Raw genomic sequence first — 26,864 nt, 5'->3', positions numbered from 1 at the left:
CTCAGAGAAAAAGCATACCTAAACCTAGCTAGGTGTACGTACTGAATGAAGTCTTGGAAAATCATTACCTCCCTTAAGCTTTCTTAATGACATATATGTACGGTTTAAAAATTATACGTACTCTCATAGTCTCGTATTCCCTCCATCCCTTAATACTCGTATCGGTTTTTATTAAGAAAAGGGCCTCCATGTTGGAAAAAAAAAAAAAAAAAACAGGGTCTTCGATTTTCCAGAAACGGCTATGCTCGTATGTTTCATCAAATGAGAAGTTTGGACGTGTAAGTCAAGGAAAGAAAGCAAACATATCATTCTTCATTCTATGTCTTTCATGATATAAGCAAAAACAAACAAGCTAGATAAGAAACAATAGAAATTGGTAAATGTCGTTAGCTAAGATTTAACAAAAGGTGTAACTTTGTTTTTAGTTGTGGTTCAAATTCAATATTGAAACTCAAGAACATGCACGAGATGTGAGATTAGGAGACATATATCGTGCAAAGGTGTCAATAACAACTAGTACAATCAAAATAAACGGTTATTTATAATTTTTATTTACCAATTGTCTGTTGGTTTAGTGGTGATTGGGGCTGAACTTGGTAGGGAGGACCCGTGTTTGATCCCCCGCAACAACAATTGGGAGGGGACTGAAACCTATCCACCCAGAATTCGCCCCGCATCCGGATTAGCCGTAAGGGTGAACCGGATGTTAACACCAAAAATAAATAAATTATATTTGTACTTATATTGTGTTTTACACGACATTAGCATATCATGATATATATGGTTACCATAATTTAACACCTAACTATCTTTAAATCTTTTATGCGAGTTTATGTCACATGAAATTCATTATCCTTTTTGTTATTTATAGTATATATTCTACTTTTTCCGGTGGAATCTCCGTTCTCTAGATTCATAAAAAGTGACTTAATTGTAAAACTAAAATTAAAAGTTGCTATAATAAGTAAAGATTTTGGATAAGTGAATCATATGACTTGGTTCTGATGCTCCTATGATTCAGCTTGTATAGATTCTGTTATTTCCTTTATTATACCGTACGTTAAATTTTTGTTAGTAAGACGTAACGTTAAATTTTGTTAGGAAGATACATATTGGCGTGTCATCCACAACATCACGCATTAATGCATTATTGATTTATTGCTATTATTTGGGGAAAATACTTAAAAGGTTTCGGAGAAAAAATGTCCTAAAGTTTATTATGGAGTAATTTTTTTTTTTTTTTTTAATAGGTAAGAAGAATGGACCCTAACTGAACCAGCACCTAGCACAGGTTAACCAGTCCAGCTCCGCAGGTCATCGCTTGAGCCACTCCCAAGCATTTGGCAAATGATGGGGCTCGAACTTGTGACCTCCAAGTCACAAGATGAGTTCCCCACCAACTCCACCAACTTATGTTGGTTTTATTATGGAGTAATTGAAAAAGTATTCTATTAGTCAAATAATGGTTAAATACACTACAAACTTATACAATATTAGAAATAGAATTGTATATGAAGTTTCTAAATTTCCGTCTAAATTTTGTAATGGATTTGTCGAAATTCCGTCCTAAAATATTTTGGATGACCTCGATAGACGATATGGACACTCTATTTCAGTCTCAAATCTGTCTGTAGTCAGCATTTTTTAGACGAATTTGGACTAATTAGAAATAAAATTCCCCATCTTTATAAATTGATTATTTTATAGTGGTACAATTGATCCTAACGCGATTGTTTTTTTGGTTTACTAACCTCTTAAAGTCTTAATAGTTAACACGTACACGTAGTTTATGACATGTCAATCCATCTTTTACCTTTTATAATGTGCATGGAAAAGTTGATATATTCTCTATGAACCTCCTTTTGAACTTAATTCCAACAGAAGGTTAAGTAACCTCATCCTAGGGCTACCAAGTTCTATTAGGGTTTGTGCTTCAAAACAATGAACTCTCCATAAGTAATCTATTTAAATAGGCCTACAATATGAAATCACGTCGGAAGAAAAGTTGACAAAATAGATATACTCCGTAATATGCAACTCAACCAGGGTTCAAACTGAAAAGAATTGACAAACAAGAAAAATAACAGTGGCTAGTGTAGTTAAAACTAGTCGACGAAGTAATTATGGTTCGTAAATCGTAATCTACGACCTCGAGGTTATACCAACTTAGTAACTTACACACACATGATGACATGATTACCCCTACACGTTCAATTAAGAAACCTGCAAGTTAATTTAGAAAAGATAAATTCATACGATTTATCAAATTAACCGTATAGTATACCTGATTAAAAGGCGGGCTGGGTTGGGCCGGGGCGATACGAAACTCCCGTTGTGTCGGGTCGGTCCAGGCCAAGCTTCGGGCCCAAACCCCGCTATTTCGGGGCAAAATAGCTGACTTTTCGGGTCAATTTCGAACTGGGTCAAATTTATAACTAAAATTGTTGTTTTACGTTGCACAAATGCCATATTTTTTAAAAAAAGTTCGAGCCAGGTCGGGCCCGAAAACCGGGCCGAAATATTCTCCCCAAACCCCGATAATTTTTTGGGCCGGCCCAGCGGACTGGCCCCATGCCCTATAGGATACTCCTCTTTACTTCGAGCCGTTTAATAAAACAAGGGTGACATATCTTTCTACTATTGTGATATCTTAAAAGGAGTCTTTAGTTTGCATCATGCATAGGAGAATAAAATGGTATGCAAAGACGATGTCCAAATGGTTGGATGATGTAACAAACCTTATTTTTTGGTTTCGGGTTGAAGTTAATATTGAACATGTCCTTTTATAATGTACAAGAAATGGCTAGTAATTTCATTTTAAGGACCATGATTTACCGAAAAATTAAAGCATGAAATTGAAGATAAAATAAAATAAGGGATAAATTGCTTTTTACCGCCTATAAAACTAAAACTTGTATTTTACCACCTAAAAATAATTTACAACTTGTTTTTTACCACCTAAAAAATGGGAAAATATATGAAAATGTTATATAGGGGGCCACAATAACGGTAATACTTCTTATATGTTCTATTCTTCCACGATTTCATGTATTTAACTCTTTTATCTTCTCCAACTTCCTTATGTTACCTGAATTTACATAATTTTTCACTACCATTAACTCAAAAAATTGACAAAATTTAATGAAAGTAAAGAAATAAGGAAATCACACACGGAGTGTAAAAAATTGAAAGAAAATTGTATTAGGTAGTCAGACCACTACAAGAATTTGTATCTTTAATGACAACTTAATTACGACGGGTCATAAATCCCGCCGTAAAAGCCTTTTGCGACGGGACTAACAACCATACAAAGACGGGAACAACCGTCGCTGTTGATTATAGCATTATCATTCTATGCATACTAACAGTTTAGTGATGCTGCTTCCCTAATGTTGTAGTGTTGCTGCTGATGCTATGCTGTTGTTCTGCTGCTGATGCTGCTTTGTCAGCATACAGTCAGCAAGTTAGTTATGAGTTTGTTATAACAAACTTTAGAACAATCTAGATCCCTAAGCTGTACTATATATACTTCATTGCTGTAATAATTATATTATCTCTAATACAGAAAAACAGAAATAAGATTCTGCTTTCTTCTTCTTCTCTCAATCAATATTTTCCATTCTGTTTCGTTTTTCTTCATGGTATCAGAGCAGGATCAACGATCCTTGGCTCATTTTTTCTGAAAAATTCCGCAAAACTGTTAGCAGTTATGTCTTTGTTTGTTGTCAAATTGATCAATCGATTCTAGTGTTTGTTCACTGGAATTTGTGGTATTCTTTCTGATTCTGGATTTGTGTTTCCATTGGTTTCTGATTTTGTCTTGATCATCTTGATCAAAACTGCTGATATTTTGAACAAAACTGCTGAAAATGGCTGCTGGTGATGAGAATGTTAACACCAATTCACACAAAGATCTTCCACCAAATCAAGATCCAACTAGCATATATTACATACATCCATCTGATGCTAATTCAGTACAACTGGTTTCATTCAAGTTCAATGGTGAAGAAGGATTCACTAGCTGGAAAAGATCGATGCTATTAGCTTTATCAGCAAAGAACAAAATTGGATTTGTTGATGGAAGCTACATGAAGCCAGATGCTGGAACAGTAGAATGCAAAGCTTGGGAAAGGTGCAATGATTTGGTATGCTCTCTGATCCTAGGAAATCTGAATGAGGTAATTGCTAAGAGTGTTATGTTTCTCAAATCTGCAAGAGACATTTGGCTTGATTTAGAGGATAGATTTGGATTTGCTTCTTTGGCTCAAATTTATTCACTCGAACAAAAATTAGCTGAGATAGCACAAGGAAACAAGTCTGTGTCTGAATTTTTTACTAAAATCAAGTCTATATGGGATGCAATTGAAGAGGCTCATCCCTTGCCTTATTGCACCTGCAACAATTGTACTTGCAATGTGACCAAGAAATTTTTCCAAAGACAACAAGAAAAAATGGTCATGCAGTTCATGATGAAGCTCAATGATCAGTTTGCTACAATTAGAGGCAATGTACTCATGGTGCCTACTTTGCCAAAAGTTTCTGAAGCCTACAGGTTGTTTGCTCAAGAAGAAAGACACAAAGAGGTGTCTCAGGCTAGTAATCAAGTGGAAACATTGGCATTTGCAGCTGAAAAGAGAAGATTCAATGGAGATCACTGGAACAATAACAACAAGAGCTACAAGACTCAGCAAACAGGATTTCAATCTGGTTTTCAGAAAACTGGAACTAATACAAGATATGGTAAACCAGGATCCAACTATTATTGCACTCATTGCCAAATCCAGGGTCACAGTGTGGAGAGATGCTTCAAGATCCATGGTTATCCACCTGGTTTTAAGACTAGGGACAACAAAACAGCTGCTGTTTCTTTTGGAGGTGATTCTAATGAAGGAGAAACAACAGTGCCACAATCTGAAACTAATCCAGTGATTACTATGGACCAATATCAACAGCTCATGGATATGTTGGCTAAGCAACAGCAGAGTGCAGGGACTGGAACAAACTCAGCTATGATGGCAGGTAATATTTGTTTACTGTCTCATACAAATTCTAAGTGGCTTTTAGACAGTGGTGCTTCAGACCATTATTGCTATGACCTGACACAATTTACTAGTTATGAAGCTGTTAAGAAACAAAACACCTACATAACTATACCTGATGGGAGTAAAATAGCTGTCACTCACATTGGTTCAGTAACTCTTAATGATGACATAACCCTAAATAATGTGCTGTATGTACCAGATTTTAAGTACAACTTAATATCTGTGCACAAACTGTGTCAAGATTTGGATTGTGAGATTCACTTTACTCATGACAAGTGTTTTGTTTGCTGTCAGCAAGGGAAGTTGATTCCTCTTGGTGATGTGAAGTCAGGCTTATACAATTTGGCAGAAAAGAAGTTGGGAGAAGCTAATTCTGTGCAGACACACACATGTAGTGTAGCTTGTCTCTCTACTGTAGACAATGCCAAGTTGTGGCACTTAAGACTTGGTCATTTACCTTTCAGTAGGTTGAAACTAATAAACCCTAGCTGTGTGATCACACCTTGTTTACAGGATACTATCTGTCAAGTATGTCCTGCTGCCAAACAGACTAGACTTAGCTTTCCTTCTAGTAGCATTAAGTCAACTGGTCCTTTTGATCTTATACACATAGATATTTGGGGCCCTCATTCTGTAAAAACTCCTACTGGATGTAATCAATTTCTGACAATTGTGGATGATTATACCAGATTTACTTGGTTACATTTTCTGAAACAGAAAAGTGATTGTGTTACTGTCATGAGCAATTTCTTAAACATGGTGAAAACACAGTTTGGAATGACAGTGAAATGCATCAGATCAGACAATGCTAAAGAGTTTTGTGAAGGTGACATGAAAAAATTATATCAGACTCTTGGTATTTTGACTCAAACTAGCTGTAGTCATACTCCACAACAGAATGGTGTTGTAGAAAGGAAACACAAGCATTTACTAGAAACAGCAAGAGCATTGTACATTCAATCTAAGGTGCCAGAGAGGTATTGGGGAGAGTGTGTCCTTTGTGCTGCTTATCTGATCAACAGGATGCCTCTACAATCCTTAGATCTTGAAACACCTTACTACAGATTGTTTAAACAAACTCCAAGCCTCTCACATTTAAGAACCTTTGGTTGTCTTTGTTATGTATCCACATCTAAGGTTGGGAGAAACAAGATGAATCCTAGAGCAACACCTTGTGTGTTCATGGGATACTCTACTACTCAGAAGGGATACAAAGTACTGGAGATAGACACAAATAGATTCTTTGTAACCAGAGATATCCATTTTCATGAGAAACATTTTCCTTTTCATCTCTATCTAAAACACAGCCTTTCACCTTCTCCCTATACTAATGCCATCTACTTACCTAGCTTCATGTCACCTACAATTTTTGATCCACCTGATTTCACTTCTTCTGCAAACATCTTTCCACCTCACTCTTTGCCTGTACATTCACCACCACCCACAGAATCAGCCACATCTACAGATTCTGTGCATACACAGTTCAATTCTTCTCCATCTCCAACACCACCTCCCTCAAACACCACTCAAACTCCTAATAACTCTAACTCTTCTTCTGAATCCCACCCAAACACCACTCATTCCACAGATTCCACTTCCAGTTCCTCCAATTCATCTCTCCCTTATCCTATTATCAGACAATCTGCAAGAATACATAAATCACCAGGTTACTTAGATGCTTATGAGTGTTTTGCAGTATCATCCACCAACACAGACACCCCTATTGTCACCAAGCATTGGTGTAATCTAGTTTCATATGTCACATTTCCAGATGAATTTCAAGCTTTTTTGTCTCAAGTTTGTACTATCACAGAACCAGTGTCCTATACTCAAGCTGCTAAACATCCATTATGGCTTGAAGCAATGAAGAAAGAACTGGAAGCCTTGGATAGAAACTACACTTGGGAATTAGTGGAATTACCAAAAGGAAAAAAGGATATAGGGTGCAAGTGGGTGTTCAAAGTGAAATTGAGATCCACAGGTGCACTGGAAAGGTGCAAAGCCAGATTAGTGGCTAAAGGGTACAACCAGAAGTATGGTATTGATTATGAGGAAACTTTTAGCCCTGTTGTGAAGATGAGTACTATTAGATGCTTGCTAGCAGTTGCAGCTAGTAGAAAATGGCCCCTTTTTCAGCTAGATGTCAATAATGCTTTCCTACATGGGGATCTCAAAGAAGAAGTGTATATGCAGATGCCTGAAGGGGTAGACAATCCAACCAACAAAGTTTGCAGATTGGTTAAATCCATTTATGGCTTAAAACAAGCATCAAGACAATGGCATGAGAAGTTGTTGACTGCTTTAGAGACACAAGGTTTCATACAATCCAAGTATGATTACAGTTTGTTCATCAACAAACAAAATGGTCACATCAACATTGCAGCAGTTTATGTAGATGACATCATTTTGACAGGAACAGATGTTGATACACTGAAAGCATTAAAAGCATATCTTCATCAAACATTCAGTATCAAGGATCTAGGGAGGTTAAACTATTTCCTTGGTATGGAGGTGGGCTATACTACAGATGGGATTATTCTGAGCCAGAAGAAGTTCACTAGAGAACTTATTGAATCTTGTGGTTTTGATACCACTAAGAGAGCAATCACTCCTTTGCCCATGACTGTTAAATTATCAAACACAGAAGGAGAGTTCTATTCTGATACTGAGAAATATAGGTCTTTAGTAGGAAAACTCAATTTCCTAACCCACACAAGACCTGACCTTTCTTATGCTGTCCAAACTCTCAGTCAATTTTTGAAGAATCCTAGAGAACACCATGTGGCAGCTCTGCACCACACTCTAAGATATCTAGCACACACTGAAGGTCAAGGGATATTGCTGAAAGCATCAGATGCTGTTAGTTTACAAGCATTTTCTGACTCAGATTGGGCATCTTGTCCTGATACTAGAAGATCAGTCACAGGGTACATTTTATTGCTTGGTGGATCACCAGTCTCATGGAAGTCTAAAAAGCAAGGGACAGTTTCTAAATCCTCTGCAGAAGCTGAATATAGAGCAATGGCAGCAGCTGCCTCAGAAGTTACTTGGATTGTCAACCTGTTAGAGGACTTGGGAGTTCATCATTTGAAGCCAATCACACTACACTGTGATAATCAGTCAGCTCTCCACATTGCTAAAAATCCAGTGTTTCATGAACGCACTAAACACATAGAGATTGACTGTCACTTCACCAGAGATAAGGTTTTGGAAGGGCTACTGCATCTAAATTACTTGCCTACTCAGCAACAATTAGCAGATATCTTCACTAAGCCATTGTGTTCTACACAATTTCAGACACTTCTTTCCAAGATTGGAGCTTGTGACGCTCCATCTTGAGGGGGGATGTTGATTATAGCATTATCATTCTATGCATACTAACAGTTTAGTGATGCTGCTTCCCTAATGTTGTAGTGTTGCTGCTGATGCTATGCTGTTGTTCTGCTGCTGATGCTGCTTTGTCAGCATACAGTCAGCAAGTTAGTTATGAGTTTGTTATAACAAACTTTAGAACAATCTAGATCCCTAAGCCGTACTATATATACTTCATTGCTGTAATAATTATATTATCTCTAATACAGAAAAACAGAAATAAGATTCTGCTTTCTTCTTCTTCTCTCAATCAATATTTTCCATTCTGTTTCGTTTTTCTTCAGTCGCAAATGTATTTTACGACGGGTTAACGACGAGATTTTCCATTAACGACGACCCTCTTTTATGACGGGTTCGCGACAGGAAGTCCCGTCATTAATTAACGATTATTGGCTTTTAGCGATGGAATTTTTCCGTCGTTGATGGTGCAATTTTTTTGTAGTGTACATAAAGGTTTCATCTATTTTTTCTCTTTCAGGCAGTAATAACAAGTTTTAAATTATTTTTAGGTGGTAAAATACAAATTTAATTTTTTAAATAGTAAAAAAAAAAATTCGAATTTTTTAAGTAAAATAAAATAAAATAAAAATGGAGATTATTGGCCAAACATCACGGCTTGGTTAGAGGGAGTAAAACAAGGGGAAGAGGTCAACCAAGGAAGCAACACACTACCAAACCTCCCCAGACCAACGCACCATTTCCCCCCGCTTGTCGTCAAATGGGACCATCCGTTATTATCCGTTATTCACAGTTGCCACGATACGGCCACGTGTTTCTCCTTTAATGGTCCACCACTTGACGGTTGACCGTTCTTCTTTCGTGGGCCCTTTTATCCTAACCGTTTTCTTCCTCTGCCGACGCATCACTTTCCTTTTTCGCTTTCCATTTTTTATAACGGTAACTTTTGTGTAAGACCGCCTTACCGGAAAGACCACTTTGGTTACTTAACTAATTGGTTCAATTTCTTAACTAATTAGTTTTAGGTCTTAACTTATTAGTTTCATTGTTTAACTAATTGGTTTTAGTGCTTAACTAATTAGTTGCAGTGCTTAACTAATTGATTTCATTATTTAACTTATATGATACCAAGGTGATTTTTTGTGTAAGACCGTCTTAGATAAAAGTTTGTATTTTTATAAACCTTTTATTTTTCATTATTAGGTTACACTCGTAAAAAGTAATTTATATAGGATAATTCTTGCGCGGATCTGGTTTACAATTACGGAGTATGTTATTGTGGATCTAAAATCAATAATTTATTATAACACCCATTTTACGTACACTGTGACATTTATATTTCACGTAGTAATTTTAATACGTTAAAAACCATATTTTTAAGATATATTAACCATTTTTTTTAATCAAAGTAACTTTTAAAAAAAATAAAAAATTGTGATTTAAAATCGCATTATTCAAGCACAACATATACTAATGACACCAATTTGATAGTATTTTCATAATAATTTTAATAAACACATCAAAATAAATTAGAATCAAGTTGTTGATTTTTTTTTTTAAGGTATGAGTCATTGAGTCACAATGAATTTAATATGGATCAGGTCCATTTAAAAATTAGTGATTGTGATTTACATTTGTGAAACTTGCATACATTTTGACATTAATTTTTAATTACAAATTTACATAATGTTTCTACGAGTATTAAAGTTTTTATTTTTTGATATCATAATTTTTCTATCACTACTTTGTATTACGGAGTAATTTATTTATAAAACTACTAAGGTGCATTCTATTCACCTTATTTTCACTTATTTTCCTGAAGTTATCTTATCTAAACTTATTTGAACTTATCAGAACTCGTCAGGATTTATAAAAACTTAGTTTAGTTATAAATTGTAATTTGATCAACCCTATTTCTTCTGAACTTATCTTATCTGAACAAAAACATATAAGTTCAGGAAAAAAAAAGGGTTGACCAAGTACAACTTATAACTAAAATAAGTTTTGATAAATTTTAATATCTTTAGATAAGTTCAGTTAAAATCAGATAAGATAAGTTAAGAAAAAAATAAGTGAAAATCAGGTGAATATAACGCACCCTGAGTAAAGTATTATTTGTATAAACTCTAATTACTACTTTATCCGACACTTTATTTGCTCAAATTGAAACAATAAATGAGCCAAAAAATAATACGTACGGAGTAACAACGATGGTTATTCTTGATAATGTACAACCAGTTATATCATGTATCCACTCTTATAATCTTATTATAAAGATTGCAAATTAAACTTGTCTTTTTTTAACTCAAGCCGACGAAATTATATTAATATCTTACAAAAATGTACAGGTGAAAAAGCCTCGCTTAGCGAAGGCAAAATTAAAGTTCCAAAGGCCCACATACATCCTCGCAAACCCCCATCGAACCCAAAAACTTGCCAAAAAGGGGTGAAAACATTTACTTATCATGTATCTTGTAAAGAGACTTAAAAACCTTAAAAAAAACCGAAAGCAAAATAAAAACAAGCATAGGAAGCATCAAAAACCATATCGTCCCTTTTCTCTTCCTCCAAAAAGCTTGTGTAACTTCTGAAAGTAAACTGCTTCAGTTGTTGGTAATCTCTCCTTCTTCAACTTCAACAATTTCAATGGCTGTATCCATTGTTGAACCACCAACAACAAAAGGTGTGAAAGCTATACCTTTGCCCTTGTTACGAGTATTATTATCAGTATCTTTTAATTTCTCCACCACTTCTCTAATATCTGTAACTATCGAACCAAAAACCAATTCTGAAGCTGGAATAGAGGTATCAACTTGGTTCAAAGTATCTGCATTATCATGTGGTCGTTTTTCCCCAACAATTGAAAGCGCCTGTTCTCTTGCATTCCTCGCAATAGCACTGACATACTCTGGATTTGCATTTTCAAAATCAGCTTCATACTCTCCTTTAGCACAAGAGGGAATGATGTAATGCATCTTACTACCAACATCCATGATTAAGGAATGAGCAGCAAGGGAATGAGCAACTTTGTTGCAAAATTTTGGAATATGAGACAAACCCACAACCCAGCTCCGGCTTAGAAGAGCAGCTACTTCTCTCAAAACTAGACCAAGCTCATGATGATCCTGCTCCTCAATCTTTCCTAACAGCATTTTAAGATGCAAGGCATCTGTTTCAACTTCCAACTTTTCAAACTTGAAGTCTCTTGCAATAATAAGACCCTCCCTTAGTGCATATAATTCCGAAGCAAGAGGTGATGTAACTGTGAATTTACTGGAGAATCCCACAAACCAAGAACCAGTAGATCTTATGAAAACTCCTCCACCACCAGCAACTGCATCTGATTTCCATGCTCCATCCACATTCAATTTCATAACTCCATCTTTTGGGGGGATCCATGTCTTCTTAGTCAAACCTGGAACCTGACTGGCACCTAATTCTTTTCCTTGTAAACAAATGTTAGCAAAATTCCAGTCGACGTAAAAGGCATTATAAAGAGAGAAAGCAGATTTCATTTTAAGATCAAAAACAGCTCTATTCCTAGAGAGCCAAATCTGCCAAATTGTAGTAGTAAAGATATGCTTCCATTTCATAGAGTTGTTTAAATTGAAAATAATCCATTCAGTCCAATTTGAATTGTAGAAAGAGTTGAAGTCAAATTTGGAAGCAGACCAAAGACTTTGGAAAATATAAGACCATAAAATGCTGGATTGAGGGCAATTAGGTATGTCAATGGGGCGGGGCGGATGCGGATGTATGTCCCTCCATCCCCATCCCCACCTAAAATTTTCATCCCCATCCCCGCCCCATCACCCATGGCGGGTACAAAATTCATCCCCATCCCCGCCCCAACGGGTATAAACTAAAATCCATCCCCGCCCCACCACCCAACTAGGTATCCATCCCCGTCTTATCCCCGCCCCATACCCGCGCCAATATCCGCCTAATTTTTCTTATTTAGCAAACATTTTCCATATGTACGAAGTAATGAAAGTTAACTTTAGAAAAAAATTACCTTACGACTAAAGAGACATATATAATAAAAAAAAAATACCCGTCATAACAAAAAAAATCTATACAAAAAACTTAAAATTCTCACCTAAATTCACATTATCACCTAAACATGCACATAAATACAAACTCACCCCATCACCCATGGCGGGTAAGAAGCGGGGCGAGTGGGGATGGGGCGGGGCGGGCGGGGATGGGGCGGGTTCAACACAAAATCCACACCCGCCCCATCACCCATGGCGGGTACGATTTATATACCCATCCCCGCCCCATCACCCGCCAAACCTACCTCCATCCCCGCCTACTTGGGGCGGATGCGGGACGGGTCTACCACGAAACCCGCCCCACTGACATCCCTAAGGGCAATCCCTAAATAAATGGATATGATCTTCTGCATGCAAATGGCACCTAGAGCAAGTAGGAGAAATTTGCGGAAGAAAACGATTTAAATTCACTGCTCACCAAATTCTGCGGAAGAAATTTTTTATAATTCACTGCGGAAGAAAACGATTTAAATTCACTGCTCACCAAATTCTGCCAGTAGCAAATTAAACTTGTCAAATAAAAAAAAAGAAGCAAGGAAGAAGTTTATTAAAAAAAGACTAAGAATTTTTATATATTCAATATTACTTTTTCCGTTTGTAATTTGCATGGACCTTATGTATTCATTCGTTTTAAAAAAGTATAGGGAGTATATGGAAAAGACTGATTTACCCACCCCACTAGTCGTTAGTGGAGGAGCCAGGTGGGGACAAATGACTGGTGTGGCCGGTCACTCACCAGACAAATAGCCGTGACACGTGACCCATTGTCAGAATACTACGCACGTTCATTTTGTACTTACTCCGTAATTTTTTTTAACTTTTCTTTTTAATTATTTTGGAGACAACGGTTCAGATAAAAAAAAAAATAATAAAAAAAAAAAAGTGGGCTGGCCGGTTCAAAAAGTGAGGCTCCAATGACCTAGAAATCTTACTTAAATCAGGCAGAAGTCGGTTAATCAGTTAGACAGTTAACATTCATGTTTCGTAGATTTATTTTTTCCTATAAAGCAAAATACACGAAATTAAGAATAGTTTTCTATTAAAAATGTATCTTTAACTTATTTGAATAAATAAATTAAGAAAATTTATTTATTTAAGTTACGCCTCTTATAAGAGCTCAATTATCCAAGGTAACTTATTCATAATATATTTTGATTTACTTTTTATATTATTAAGTATTTTGAGAAATAAACTTTTTAAAAGGTTATATAAATATCTTTAATACATTAAAGTAAATAATTCTTACATAACCGAGATTATCAAAAAAAAAAAAGTTTACATTAACCGATGTAACTTTTAACCAATTTTTTTTGTAACTTTACATCTTCTTTATAATATTCATTTTACACCTGATATAATTAAGAATTGTACGTGTGTACAAATTAAGCTTGCTAGGTTGATAATACTGTATAGTTGATTACAAGGTACCATACAACCATATATACATGTAGTTTGTTCGTCGTTGTAAGTGAATCAATAAGTCATACAATTAGACAATATATATACACAACAACTAATTTTAATTGGGTGTAATTAAGTTGATATTGACTCATTCTATAACGAACTTATCTTAAACTTTAAATAACTATAACATTAAAATTTAGTGAGGTTAAATACATACACTTGTCCAAAATAAGGTAGCTAGGAGGTGGTAGTTTTTCATGCATGATGCATGGCATAACGACTTGCATAAACTTATCCATACGTTAAGGATTGCTGGTGCATATATTGAGTCATGGATATATCTCTTTTTATCTTCTACTTCATTATATTATTCGAATTGTCTTAAATCCGATAAAGTAACTCAAAAAGAAATAAGTCAATAAGGACATAAAGTAGGGATGTTAACGAGTCGAGTCGAGTATTTGGCTGTTCGAGTTAGGCTTGGTAAGAAATTTCAGAGCTCGAGCTGAGATTAACCAAGCTTTCATATCCTCTGTTCGAAATTGACTCGTTTAAGTTTTTCATTGTTCGAGCTTTGCTCACGAGTAGCTTGTTTAAATTCAAGCTCGATTGGATCAACGCTATAAATATAAACGAGCTTTAAACAAACCATCCTTAATAAAAAAGCAAGATCGAAGTTAAACGATCATACATACGGAGTAATAAATTTAATATTTTTGAAAAAATTAAAAAAACATTACCAATCCCAATTAAAAAAAATTGCATAGTATACTTACTAATACTAGCTATTTCATAGTATCCTATAATTGAAACTTGGTTATTTCAATTTTGAAACTTTTTAGGGTTTTGATCTTAATTAAGACTTTAATCCTTGATTGAAGAATATTATATAGGATTTTGGGGGAAACATATAAAAATGGTAAACATAAATAGTTTTGGTAGTTTATCTGATTAATTTTTTAACCTTAATTTTAGCACAAAATATATAACAATATCATTATATAGTTTGTTAATATTTTACGATATTTACTGTAAATAAAATTAGTCATATATTTTTTAAATTTAATATAAACGAGCTTTTAAATGAGCCTATAAACGAACATGAACAAGCTGTTCGCGAGCCTAAACGAACTGAACCCCAAGTTGTCCGATCTAGTATCATTTAATACACGAGCTTAATAATTTTGTCCGAACTCGTTTATTTATGAATGAACTAGTTTTAACCGAACTTGTTCACGAGTTGTTCACAGACATAACGCCTAATTAATATCCTAACATAAGGTCATGATCATGGTAAAATTAAAGAGGTTTTGCTGGATACGATTTATGACGGTCAAGATTAAACATTAAATTACCGACACAATAATTTCTTTAACTATACGAATTATACCGTGGAGTATGTAATCGTGGGACGTATTGTTTGTATATGTTATCCAAAATCCCACTTAATAGCGGATTTAAATGGTAATTAAATCAACTGAAATAATTACTTTATAATTTGAAAAGTTTCTTTTGGTGCAAATATAATTTGAAAATTGATAAAGTGTTAATTGAAGACCATACATAGATACACTAGTAATCCCTAGATGATCATGCTTTACGTCGCGAAATTTGTTTTATCTACTTAATATATTACTTAATTAATTGCAGATTCAACAGGTCCTTAATTCGTATCCTATTAATTAATAAATAAATAATCTATAATTTACTCGATCGAGAATTTATGGCGTGGTAGTTTACGTAAGATTGGAGTGGGAGTGGGAGTGGGAGTGGGAGTGGGAGTCAACTGAACTTAGCCTAAGGGCGTGTTTGGCGGTACCGTTTGACGTAACGGGTAGCGTTTTGACCGAGTCAATACGTTATTTGTAAAATTTATAAGTGTTTGACGAGATAGCGATTTAGGTAGCGGTTAGTGGTAGAGGTAGCGGTTGAGTAGCTTTTATCAAACGTTAAAATTAGTAACGTTTAAGGTAGCGGGTAGCGTCTGATAAATTTATACGAAGTATTAAAATTTAAATACTATTTCAGCTTTTATTTTATTTTATTTTATTTTATAATATCAACCGCTACTTCTACCGAACACTCATATTAGTTAACCGCTACTCGTTACTCCAACCGCTACCCGCTACTTAATCGATAACCGCTGCCCGCTACTGCTATTTTTGCCGAACAGGGCCTAAGGCGTTAACTACCAATGAGGTTTTTGGCTTATTGACCAAAAGTCTAAAACTGAGAATCTGTGTATGTTAAGTCCCACATTCGAATACCCCTTTACCCTTTATAATATATATTGTCCTTGTAGCTCATTTGCACAAAAAAAATTTGTAAAATACTTTGTTACAACATGACGACGCCTATTGTTTTTGAGATTGACTTTGGTCGTTAATACTCCCTCTGTATTTATTTAAGGGATACACTTGCCTTTTCCGGCCGTATTTATTTAAGAGATATATTTGCCATTTTTAGTAACTTATCAACCTCACCATCTAATTAAATAATCTATCTACACCCCATCCCCACCCCAATCCCCTAAAATGACATGGTCCTCACTTGTTTTAATTATTAAAATATCTACCCAACCCCACTTGTTTTGTTACTTTTTTTCATTCAATTATTTTTCTTAATACTCGTGCCCGACCAAGTGTATCTCTTAAATAAATACGGAGGGAGTATTAATTAATTATTGCATCCACAAGGACTATATATAATGGAAATATATAGTTCATAACGAATCTAACCAGAATTCACATTATGTCTATATTTTTCTTACTTCAATTACATGGATGATCGAAGAGAGTATATACATAATATGTGAAAAGTTCAATTTAATACCACTACAAGAAATTGTATCTTTAATGGCAATCTAATAACGACGGGTCAAAAATCCCGTCACAAATGTCTACGACGGTTTAAGGACGGAATTTTCTATAAATGACGACCCCATGTTATGACGGGTTTGCGACAGAAAATTCCATCGTTAATCCACGATTATTGTCCTTTAGCAACGAGATTTTACATCGTTAATGGTACAATTTCGTGTAATGTACACTTATAAATAAAAAAGGAGAAAGTATTAATAAGACAATAAGTGGAGAAAACAAATTAGAGAGTTGAAATTTGTAGGATAAACACATACTACTCCGTATAATTTTGTTCCATTAAGTAAGGAGCCCTACCAAATTGACCTAACTGTATAATAGTCTAGTCATGTTTGCGTTGGATATTACTCAGATGCATGTTATATTGACTAGTTATCTACATACTTACTTGACCTCAATTCAATTGCTCCTCATCTAACTTAATTTCTTATCTTACACATTTATAAGTTGGTGAGATCTATATATGGGAGTGAATGAATTGGACTTATCCACGACTAATTTGTGACCTAACTATCTCTACTATTATACCATCCATTTACCAATATTAGTTACTTGTACTAGCTAGTATTAGCTACTATTAAGTACTCCATACTCGAATTTATGTACGCCATACTAGAACTGATCAACATGTGCCTCGCTCGACCCAAAATTTACTTGGTTTTGGGTAGAATATTTCGGCCCGATTTTTTTTAAAAAAGTTGCTGGTTTTGCCCAACGTAAAACAACAAATTTAGTTATAAAATTGGCCCGATCCAAAAAGCCTGCTATTTTTGGCCTGAAATAGGGGATTTTAGGCACACAAAATTAGCCCGAAGCTTGGCCTGACCCCGAAATGATTGACATATTTTTATGGTCGTGGCCCGGCCCTAACCCAGATGGCCCGCCTTTTGAACAGGTCTACGCCATGCATACTTATACGGCTATAGGTCGGACAAATTGATAGTTAGGATATGTTCACTTCGATCAGTTTAATTTTTCTAGTTTCTGGTAAGATTTGGTCGGATTCTCCTAGTCTGGTCTATAGTCAGTTCTGAATATTTTATGTGAGTGTTTTTTTTAGGCCTGGTTTGATCTTATAAGCAATAAGAACAAAATGATATAATAGACAAATGATGTTCCTAGCATTATGTCGTTAATGATGTTTCGAATCTCCACGGGCTAATATTTCTACAAATAGTAAAAACTTAATTACCATAGGTCGATATGACAATATCACAAAGGCAAATTTGTTAAAAACTACCTTATAAAATTGAGTTTTTGTGAAAAAATAACTTATAATAAATGTTGTAATTAACTACCTCATAAAAATTTTGTGTTGCAAGATATTACATTTGGTTTGATTATAACATTGATTCATGATTCCGGGATTGACTTACTAGCTAGGTGCATTTCACGTGGTATCTAACGAAAAATGGGTAATTAAATGACACGTAAGATGCATAGGGTAATTAAAGTCAATCCTTGAATATTGATTCAACATTCATAATTCGAAAAATGTAATACCTTACAACATAATTTATTTTTATAAATAAGTTAATTACAATATTTTTTTGTTAGGTAGTTTTTCGCAAATTAAAAAAAACAATTTTATTAGGTAAATTTTGACAAATTTGCCCATCACAAAAGTGTCTCATTAGTTAGCTACAAAATTAAGTCGATATCCATCAATTTATATATTATCGGTCAGAATGATATACACGGAGAATTTAATTGTAGAATTTGTTCGATCTTGTTAATTTCTTCTCATTTTCTTTGATGGCGATTGAGATCGAGACATGACCGATGGCCGACCTAAGGAAATAGTGTTACGTTTTAGGAATAGTAATTTAATTTCTTATGAACGCATCCACATTATTAATAGTGCTACGAAAAAGATTGAGACAAAATGGAATGTGGAATATTCAGTATTTTTTAAATGGAGGCACTTGTAAAATGTTCTTTTATGATGAAATACGGGGGTTTTAAGAGTATGATCCACATGTAAGTTGGGACTAGTTATCATACATGGAAAGAATAGAGAGACATTGACGAACATATAAGATTGATGGACTACTCCACCTATCGTCAATTGATTTTAGGATGAAACTCGTCAGAATTATATGTGATCAATCTCTTCTCATAGATCAATATGTAATTTTGAATTAATTAGTACAACATACGATTTATATTTGTAATTATTTTTGCTTTACTTTAAATTGAATTGAACATAGTTGTACAACTGTTTATTAATGATATTGTATTTTCTCTACATATATGATATACATATCTATTTTATCATTATAAATGTCGTATGACTGATTATATACATTTGTAATATACATATACATATGTATTTGTAATTATTATTAATGATACTGCTATTTTCGATGAAAAAATAACATAGCCAATTTCAGCTCTCATCATCATAAACACATTTCTCATTGAAAGTTGGTCATAATTTGAAAATTGTATTTTACATACTTGAATAATTGATACTCATATTATTGGATTGTCAAAAAGTAACGCAATGCATTCGTTCATGTGCTAAATCATGTGATGTGCTTGGGATTGGAGTTCATGATTATTGGAATAATTTATCCCAATTATCTCATTACACATTTACGGTTTACACATTTGACATGCTCCAAGCTTGAGCCGAGCTCGAGTAGCTCGTGCGAGCTTGATTAACGAGCTCCTACTATTACTAAGATGACAATATTGTTGCAATTAATCTAAAATTAGAACAAACTTATCTGATTTTGATGAACTGAATGAAGAACAATTGTTGTGTCGTGGACACCCTCTTTCCTAAAAGTAATTCCGCGCTATCTTCCGTTGCAGTAGAACAGAAGCAGCCGCCCTCCAAGATTAGCGCAACTCCGACTTTGTGTGCACTCACAAAACCGGATGGAGTTAGAACATATCCCAAAACCGAAGACAATTTTTTGTGTGAGAGAGAGAGAGCTATGTTTTGATATTTCTGGAAAAGTGTTTGAATGATTTTCTGTGTGTTTTGAAAGAATCTGAAATTATGATTAAGTAATCAGAATTAAGGGAAGCCAACAGCCAGAAACGGTCAGAAGCAATAAAGCTTGTAACAGCAAAAAACGGTCAGAAATGATGAATGTTGTAACGGTCAGAAATGATGAATGGTAATTAATCCAACGGTTCAAATTTAAAGAAAAACTATTTTCAATCTATTTATGTATATGAGGCTTCACCACAAAACCCACCCCACGCCCGCGAAGCCTCATATACATAAATAGATTGAAAATAGTTTTTCTTTAAATTTGACTTTCTAAATACATTAATTTTTTCGAGGAGATTAATTTGTTTCCTAAGATCTGTCCGATCTGGCCTGGCTTGCCCTAGTAAAGTATTGCTGACGTGACATACTTTGTACACTTTGTATTTGTTATGTGGATCGAACATCTAGGATATGCAAGGAAGAATCACTTACAATGGTGTAACGGCTGGGTAGTTTTTGCCAAACATTCAAATTAGTAGCGTTCGAAGGTAGCGGACTAGCAGCCAGTAGCGGCTACCATTTGACAAATTTATACTATGTTTTAAACTATATACTATATAGTTTTTATTGTATTTTACATTATCATCTGATACATTTTCCGGGCACGTACTCACACTAGCTACCCATTACTTTGACAGCTAATCGTTACACGCTACTCTGACAGTTACTTGTCACTAAACCGTTACATGCAGGCCCGCTAGTTTCGCCGAACATGGCCTATGAGTCTATGACTAGGGTGATCCGGTGATGGTCCAAAGAGATGAAAGACGTACGTAGAAGTGGGGATGATGCATTATTATGTCTTAGGTAGGTAAGCAAAGCATAAAAAGTACGTGGTGGGATATACAAGTAAGTGAGTATATTTTTTATTAGGTTTTGTGGTCGGTTAAATTTGTACTATGAACTCACACCCACACACATACTCAACAGAAAGGAAAGCGAAGGATATAGCTAGCTAGACTAATGATAAGATATCAACCACGATAACACTTATATGCTCTTATATGCATGTTATGTAATGCAACATATCCTCATTTAATTAAAGCCAATACATTATACATACATTATCAACTTAAAGTTTTGCCATGTGTTTTTCAATCTGAATATACCCCACTTCATTCTTTTATGTCATTCTTTTATTTATAGCACACACAGAAAAATAAACCAATTTCATTTTTTCGTATATGATTTGCGCAAATGAAATGATTTGATTTGCAATTTGGGCTTGTTAATAATATAAGTTTTGTTAAGTTCGGGATAAGTTTAGTTGGTGAAAAATAAAGGTTGATTAAGTAAATTTAAAACTAATATACTCTGAAAAGTTCAGAAAGATCAAGTGATTAAATAGAGCAGTGTGACTATACCGCACTTTAAAAGCTTAAGATTTGTGATCACATATACATACGTAAACTTTTGATGATATATTGGACAATTAACACCACACACCTAAATCTGTGTTCCCTAAAGCAATCTAAATCCATCTCAATTATGCCTATTATTTTGAGTCATGTCAACATTTATGTCGATTGTGTTGGTATCAAAAAACGATAGTTTTGATCTTATTTGATCTGAATTTAAGCTGATTGTACGTTCACACTCGAGTCAAATTCATTCCAAATGGCTTTCAAAATATCTCGATTGTTCAATCGAACAATCTAATCTAAACAGGTCTAGTTACGTTACAACCCTAATAATGTACGTACTTGTCATTTTCATTTCATTATGTCGATCATGTGGACATGCTTAATTGCTTACAAAGGTGATATAAAAGATGTATTAAGTTCTTCTCAAGAATTCTTGTGGATAAGATGAAATAGACCTTAGAATGTAAGTAGGACCAAATTATATCATCACAAATAATCAAGGATCATCGATCTATTCTTGTGAATTGATCGATCGAGTGGAATTTAATTTTGTTCGAGAATTGAGAACATGTAATAGTCGTTTGACCCGTAAAATTCTTGCACGTGTACTAATGCTTGGTTAACGTTCATCAATATACCAATTAAGACTTTACTATCAAAAAAAATAATTAAGAATATAACAATTAAGATAGATGACACAAGACCTAATGATCTTAACTTCTTAAGCATAGAAAACATAACACGATCTTTGATGGTGACGTTGATCTTATTTGTTGGTTCACTAAAACAATGCCACCAAAATAAAGTTGATTTGGGAGCTGAGATTGGTATAGAAATATACCAACAAAATTAATTCTATATGTTGTTGATATCATATTAAGGTTGTGTTCTCTTCGTTGGATGAACCTCCAAACTTATCTTGAACTTGTTGGACTTAGTTCATCCCAGTGGTGGAGCCAGGAATCGTACTATGGGGGGCGAGAAAAAAAATGAAGCTAAAATGGGGGCCGAGGAAAAAAATGAAGCTAAAACATAGATATATAGTAGTGGGTAGGATTCGTACCCTTGACCTATAAGGATCTACACTTACTAAAACAACAACTACCACTAAGGCAAGGAGCATTTAGTGATATATTTATGCATTAATTACTACTTATCTCTATATATTTTTTTTTTTTAATGTTGGGGGGGGGGGGGGGGAGGTTGCTTGCGCCCCTCCCTCCGCCACTAGTTCATCCCGATTGACCTGATAGGACATAATCTGCTGGTTCAATAGAACAAGCCCACATAAACAAAGCTGACTTGAATACTTGTATATACAAATACCCAACATTATAAGTTCAGGAAAAACAAGAGTTATTCAAATACAAATTATTACTCCCTCCGTCCCGGAATACACACATCGTTTTGACTGGACACGTTTGTCAATGCACAACTTTGACCACCTATAACTTGAATTACATATTATAAGAACTTATAAAATATTAATATAAGATGAAGCCAACAATATATTATAAACTGAAATTTCTTTTCATATACTAGAAATAAAATAGGGTCAAAGCGAATTTTGTGAATAGTGGAAAGAGTCAAAACGGTGCAAGTATTCCGAGACGAAGGAGTACTAGAATAAGTTGCAAAATTTATGAATCATTTAGGGTTACTCAAATACGGAGTATAATTTATAACTGATATAGTTCCAATAAGTTTAGATAAGTTCTATAAGCCCCCGAAAGTATACGGAGTAATAAGTAATTTCAATAAGTGTTCTCATATTTTCTTTTCCACGCTTTACCGTTAATTAACAAGTTAAATTTCTGGAATTCAACCTTCCAAGTCATTTAATTTGTACTCCGTACATTTTATTACCGGGCTAAAGCTTTAGACCAGAAACCTAGCTGGAATCGGATAATTAGCCAAAAGATAGAAATGATTTAAAAATTATTAGATACACTCGGATACCCTATGCACTACCCAAAAGTAATTTACGTCAATTGATGCATCACTCAACTAATTAATGAGTTAATTAATAACCGTAATCATAGGCAAGTTTAGTGGTTATTGTATCTTGTGTCAAGAGCCACTCTTCAACAGTCAATGAACATCCATGCATATTTCCAGGGTCCCTTATACTAATAATTTCTAAATAAACATATTTCTGCAAATAATAAAATAAAAAAAGGTCCATTTTGCATATTTAAGCAAACAAAATTAATTGAGTTTTAATTGGACATTGGTGGCTTAAATTGCGGGCAGTGGTTTTGACATGGCCAAACCCAACATAAGCATAATATTCATGAATAATCACACAGTTAATTCACAGTCACATTTTGTTTATTTCTCAACCAAACAAAACTTAATCTACTGTTAATTAATTTGGATCATATGCAACATTATGTTAACCATAATGGATGTAGCAGACACTATAGTGTTCCACATGGCGGATCCCAATGTTGTAAACTTCCAATACCCAATCTAGGTTTTATTGGAAGAGTTTTTTTTTTTTTTTTTTTTGACTTATCTGAACTTATTAAATCTAATTATAAGGGAATAAATTTATTGAGATTGATTGAAACTTATATAAAGTTATTGAATATAAAACGCTTTTTTTTTTATTAGAAATGGGTCTGGACAACACGCTAATCCTAAAAAAGAGAAGAGTTTGATCCATGTACACAAGCACTACAAGAATTTGTATCTTTAACGACAACCTAACTACGACGGGTCAAAAATTTCGTCGTAATATTCCTTTTGCGACGGGGCTAACAACCAAAAAAAGACGGGAACAACCGTCGCAAATATCTTTTACAACGGGTTAACGACGGGATTTTCCATTAACGACGGCCCCCTTTTATGACGAGTTCGCGACAGGAAATCTCGTCATTAATCAACGATTATTGGCCTTTAGCAACGGAGTTTCCCGTCGTTAATGGTACAATTTTTTGTAGTGAAGCCAGAAAAGGTTTCATGCCTTTTATGGGATCTCCTGAAGATTATTAGGTATATTTGGGTGCACAATGCGTCTATAAGAGTATTTTTATGCTCATTTCTCATATTTTATCCTCACTTGTAAATAGATAATGGGAGAAGTATATGATTAGGGATCTCCTACAATACGTCCAATCAGTCCCAACAAGCTTTAATTATTTCAATCCGCTCCAATAAACTAAGAAGTATGTACAACTCAAATAACATTTTTTTTCTTTTTCTATTCACCTGGTTTGGTCTGACCTTTTTAATTACCAGGCTGATCTGCTATGATTCTTTCTGATCTGGTCTAAATGTTTTTTGTAGGTGTTTTTACCTATTCTGATTTCGTCTGAATTTTTGTGAATTGTGATCTAATCATGATCTAATAAGCAATAAAAATAGTGAAAAAACAAGCTTAAGTAGATAGCAAGTTAATTTCATGTGATAAAAAACACACTTGTAAAACTTTGTGTAATCTAAAAGCTATGAAAATTGAAAAATGAAGAAAATGACAATTTGTAAGTTGCACAAAAACACTTCCTAAATCTGCCGAAATATACTGCAGCAGACAATTTCTTTAAAAAAATGTAATGCATGTGAAATTTGATATCACAAAGAATCTTAATGAAAGCATTGTAAAATCAACATCGAATTTCCTAAAAGATAGAAATAGAAACTGGGCCCAAACTCATTTATTAATTAAAACCTTTTGGACCAATAACTTCTGACAAAATACTTACTGATACACATGGCTCACTCAATCTGCATGTTGGATTCAAGAATCTTTTAATCATTACCATTAAAATCAAATTAATTACTAAAACCATATTATTATTAATTATTATTAATTATTATTATGATTCTAGATTATATTTCATTGATCAACCGCCAAATATTTCTCTATTACAATAATGTTTTTAGGAAAATGATTAGGGAAATAGGATTTGATTTGAATGCATAACATGACTTAAGTCAACATGAATCTTAGAAGAAAAAAAACATTTGATCAATAATTAAGCATGATTTGTGACGAAGGTGATGAGTTATCAATGATTGAACGACTAATAGTACCTATAATAACGATCAATCAACATTATTATGTTTAAAATTAAATAATTAATAGTATATTGGATTGATAGTATTTCACAAAATCGAATTGTATTTGAAAGAAAATGAGAACTTCAAACTTGGAATGGCATGTACTTCGTATAAGATTACGAGTGTTACGAGTACAAGCATTTTGAACTATAAGAAGTAATATCACATTGTTTTTTTTTTTTTTACAATATCACGTTGTTTTTTTTTTAATGATAAATGCACTATATTGAAAGTAAGTGATTACAAGCGTTCTTCTTTTAGAGATGTCATGTATGTTAACCCTGAAACGAAAGAGTTCATCAATCTAAAGATTAAGATGGAAATATACAAAATTTGTATTTTCTCAATTTCGTGTATTTAGGGTTTTTACTATTGATTCTACTATGATGACATCAAGGGTATTCCAATCATTTTCTGACTTCTTAATTTTATGCATAATTGTAATGTCACAAGGGTAAAAATAAAAAATAAAAATAAAATAAAATTGATTTTGCACATTACTTGGGAATAAATCGCTTATTACTCATTTCACCAATAGAACTAAAATGTAGCTCATAATCAATCTTTTACGTTCCACTCCTTTACTAAAATTCAATGCATGATTTCTATTGGATTTTGTGAAACTCCTTGAATATGAGAGTTTCCCATTACCTGTATGTGACAAAGGGTGTTAAGTAATAACCTATACGTGATTTGACAACTTGTCGCACATGAAAACAAAAAAGAGGGAAGATGACTAACAAATAAGATTGTTGGACTATTTCACCTATCACTAACTACTTTTAGGATGAAACTTAACAGACTTGCATGTAGTGTGTACAAACTTTTATATAAGGCAATCATATAAGTTAAGCAATAAAATCAATGAGTTAAGCACTGAAACTAATAAGTTAAGTACTGAAGCCAATTAGTTAAACAATGAAACTAATTAGTAAAACACTATAACTAATTAGTTAAGCAATCAAAGTATTTTTTCTGATAAGACGATCTTACACAAAAATTACAGTGCGTCTCTCCTCTGACTTCATGACTTGACTCAGTGAGATTTATCAATTCCAAATCATTGTGAGCTCTAAAGTCCGACCCCTAAGAGAGTCACAAGTGTAACAACACTTTTAGTACAAAATCAACAATACCAAAGACTGAAAAATGATCTTTACTAATTATGAACAACATGCATGTGAAGTAAGTAGGGGGGCCATGTGAAGATCAATAGGAGTATGCCATTGCCTGGCCATTTGAGTAATAAACCGACAAGTTTTGACTACCCACTAACTTATTTTCTTGCAAAAGAATAACTGTTTTTTTTTTTCTTTTTCGATAATAAACGTGCACATAACCAATTGCTTGTTGGTTCAGTGGTGATTAGGGCTGAACTTGGTATGAAAAATCCGTGATCAATCACCCGTAATAATAATTAGAAGGGGACTGGAATCTAACCACCAAGAACTCGCCCCCAATCCAAATTAGCCCTAATGGTGAACCGGGTGATAACACCAAAAAAAGAAAAAAATGTACACATCATTTGGTACCTTGTTTAAAATTTTAGATTATGTGTATCGAGGTTCTTAGAATGGCTTTTTAAAAGTTCTCTAAAAAAAAAATTGTTTTTTGGCTAATATTGAGGCTTTTGAGTAGATTTTTATAAATAACTATTTCAAGATAGCTTTTGGCCAAAGCACCTCCAAAAATCGATTTTTGTTAAAAAGTGGAGAGTA

This window comes from Spinacia oleracea, chromosome 5 (genome assembly GCF_020520425.1).
Source record: "Spinacia oleracea cultivar Varoflay chromosome 5, BTI_SOV_V1, whole genome shotgun sequence".
Classification (NCBI taxonomy): Eukaryota; Viridiplantae; Streptophyta; class Magnoliopsida; order Caryophyllales; family Amaranthaceae; genus Spinacia; species Spinacia oleracea.
The sequence above is the reverse complement of the archived record's forward strand: the minus strand, read 5'-3'. Positions refer to the sequence as shown.